The 3,903-nt window shown below is 32.4% G+C and overlaps 1 long non-coding RNA gene across 1 annotated transcript; it reads left to right on the plus strand.

Moving 5' to 3' along the window:
* LOC125667725 (uncharacterized) lies at nt 1-2,261 on the plus strand. The gene is made up of 2 exons (XR_007367333.2): nt 1-717; nt 1,616-2,261. It is a non-coding gene; the product is annotated as an uncharacterized LOC125667725 (long non-coding RNA).
* The last annotated feature ends 1,642 nt before the right edge of the window (nt 2,262-3,903 follow it).

Consider the following 3,903-nt stretch of genomic DNA (forward strand, 5'->3'; position numbering starts at 1 on the left):
GACCCACGAACCATGAAAAATGGCCTAGCCTGGGATATTGATAATTTCTGTATATAATAATCTTCGGGATATAGGCTTTCTAGAAATGTTTTTCTTTTTTTCATATATTCTATACTTTTTTGTTAATATGACGTTGAATATTGTGGTATTTAATGTTAAAAAATTAACATTTCGGGATACACGTCACAACAATAAACCTCCAATGACCATGTACAATGTACATGAACCTATAAATCTCTGAATATATCAAGTTATATGCACTCAAATAGCTAGAATGGCTTATTCAATGATCATAATAAGCATTTTTGACCAAATTTGGGAAATAGAAATAAGAAATATTTTGGAAATGATGTTCAAAGCCATGATTGTTGAACTTTACTTTTAAATTATTTTTACTTGAATTTTAAAATACTGAAATAAGAAGAATAAATATAGTATGTAGTTTATCTACATGGTGAAAGAAGTGAATCATTGGAACAATTCTGTTTCATATGATATTCCATAGTTTTGGGGTTTTTTGTTTTCTTTCTTTTTCTTTTTTTTTCTTTTTTTTTTTTTGAGTATTAAAACGACCGAGTATCGAAAGCAATGGTAACGAAATAAGTTGACACCGCGTCTCGTCAAAACATGTTCAATTCGAATTTACTCGGAATTACACGTTCAACGAGCATTTGCTGTGAAACCTGATTAAAGGAAAATTACTGTAGACACCTAATAGTAAGTATCAAATGATCTTTTTGTTACATGTACATGTAGATTTCATAGCGTGAATAATAACAACACAACACCGATATAGGGGATCAGAGTCAGTATATTATTGACTCTGAAAATACGATTTGAGAAATGATACTGTATAAATTTTACTGTATTTATCTTGATCAATAATTGTATATTCCTATACGTATTAATCATGTAAATATACTGAGGTCTTTCAACCAACAATTTTTTTTAAATGTTTGTGCAATACATTATTGACTGACAGAACGTAATTCATGAGCTGTGATCTAAAAATCTTCCAGGCATTAATATAGATTTGAATAGAATTACATCTAGATACATATTTGAAATAGGATATATCCTAAGGCACTGTAGTTTTAAATTGTTTGGATTATATTGCATTTACATGTAATGTATACATGCTTGTAAATGCCACAGAATGAGAAATAATCTAAATTGGCCTATTTTCATAATGTTCCCAAAATAGAAGCATCATGTAGATCTATACAGGAAGTAACATTTACAAATCATGTTTGTTGTTTGTTATTTGCCAGTTAAGTATCATAATGATAATACTAGTAGTTCATAATAAGTCATTCTGCTAAAATCAAATACCCTTTTTATTGTCAACAAATACATCACTGGTAGAAAGGTTATAAAGCTTTTATCTAGCACAAGTTTCCATATTCTACAGGTTTACATATGCCAGGAAGTCCTCAAAAGCAGCTTTAGGGGTTCCCAGGACTGTTAGACTTTCACTGTTGTCAAAATCCAACTTATTTTCTCTTTTCTCAAAACTTCAGCTCTCAAAAACTTGTTTGATTAATTATGTCACTTCTGTTTTGTTGAACATGGTGTTGTCGGCACTAGGTTCAAGTTCTTCTATGTCTTGTTGTAGGTGATTTGTACAGAAGCGAATGATGGCCTCTTTTGAAATGAAGATTTCATGCCTTACTCCTACTGGTACTACAACTAACTTTGGACCTGGTCACTCGCAGATACAGCATGAAGTGTGCCCTCTTGATGTACATGGGGATGGGAGTGATACAGAAGGGGGACTAATTGGAAGAACTGCTGCTGCTGCTGGTGGTGCTGGACTGTCTTGAATCTGTTGCCTAACCAACTTGATATTCTTCTGTTTAATATGGGAGCAACACACACACTCTGGCATATATTGCACAGAAAATCATGATCAGATGGTGCCCTCCCTATCAGAGTGGTGATCACTGACCTATATTTCTTTGAAATCCTGGATCTGTGTTTTGGTTTTACTCTCCATGGACAGTTGAAGCAGAGAAATAATTAGGGACCACTCCTTGGCATATCTGGAATATTTATGTCGTATACATGTAATTAAAATATACAATTTGGGTTGGATGAAAATCTTATCTTCATGTTAAAACCCATTAGCCTAGGTTATTTTTCCTAAAATCTAATTATAAATCAATTAACTTGTTAATTAATGCTTGGTGAATCAATTAATAAATTGTATTCAAAAACTTGGAATTATTTTTTTTTCCACTAATAAACTGAAAATGTGCATCTTCAAATGTTTTGTTGATTAATGTCATGGGGTTTACAACAATGTATATTACATGGTTAATTTATTTCTATTATGTAGTCCATGTAAATTTCTGTGGAAACGAGGAAGTTATTTATATTCGGTCTTTCCTATCCCGGGGTAGGAAAGACCGAATATAAATAACCCCCTCGTTTAAGTCCATGAGAGCCTGAAATCTCCCAACCTGGGTCTGTTTAATGGACCCTTCCAAAGTCCTTTTTTAAGGAAAAAGTAAACCATTTTCCTAATCCAAAAAGAAAACTGGTGCAAAAACCATGCACATCTCCATACATGAAATAATATAAATAATAGAAAAATTATCAGTAGTATTGTAATACATTTTCGGGGGGTGGGGGTTTGCCGTTTCCCCTTTATAGATTTTTTTTCCTAACATTTAAAACATATCTTTTCAATATCAATTTTGTCTATAGCACAAAATAAAAATTCTAAAATCAATTAAAGCGTTTGATTTTCGTGTGTATATATAAAACAAAACGAAAGAAAAAAACTAGGATCCTCCACTAGTAAACTGTTTTCCATTTAGAGTTATTGCCCTTCAACCGAAAAAAAGTAAATATAATTAAGAGAATACTCTACATTTCAACACAAGTTATGTCAAATATTATTTAACAAGATATATTTTGATATGTATTTAAATTAACTACTTCATTAAAAATAAACTTTCTGTGTGTTTTTGTAGGTGTCTTTCCACGTATATACAAGGGACTTATGAATTTACGAACTTAAATAGTTGAAGTTGAAAACAAAACAATAAATTTATCTCCGTTCGATGTATGAATATTGTGCGTTCAAGTACAAATGTAAAATAGATGGAGCTTACAGCCGTGTTTGACATTGTCGTAATTAATATTCGGACATTTGTTAATGTAACACGTTGCTACAACTTTACAGTTATGATTGACAGACTTAATATTTTATAAGAAACTTTGAACTGTAGCCTATATTAATTAAACGTAGATCTACATAATTTGTAAAAATTATGAGAACCAATGGACAAATTCATACGATAGATCATACTGTCTGAATATATATCACACATCTCCATGCGTAATACATGTGTACATGCTGGGCCTGTTTAATTGAAATGTTTACTGGGGTATTCCTAGAGAGAATGTTCTATCGTTAAAATGATAATGTCCTACGGCACCGATTGTGGTGAGGGCCTGTCCCGAGACACAGATTATTCTAACTAGGGTATTCCGTATGGCCGAATAAGTTTGTACTGTACGTTTGATTCGAACATTCATTCTGTTTCGAACAATATCATTTTTAAAGTAACAAAAGGTAGGGAAATCGGTACTTTTAAAGCCATCGGAACGGACTTCGGAATCAAACATACACGTTACCCCCCCCCCCCCCCACCCCACCCCCTGTACCTTTTTACCATAGGCCATGACTCTCATATTTACTCGTTTAGATATTGATTTTTTATTTTAAAAAAATATATAAGAACATAAAAACTCACCTCTTTGCTGTTTCTTTTTGAGTCGTATCAACTGTGTTAGGTGTATGTATTGACTTCCTTGGAATCTGACGTTTCCAGACGACATTTTCGTTATTATTATTATTTTTTTTTCGACATGGCCGCATTGCTTACGAGTTAA

This window comes from Ostrea edulis, chromosome 3 (genome assembly GCF_947568905.1).
Source record: "Ostrea edulis chromosome 3, xbOstEdul1.1, whole genome shotgun sequence".
Lineage (NCBI taxonomy): Eukaryota > Metazoa > Mollusca > Bivalvia > Ostreida > Ostreidae > Ostrea > Ostrea edulis.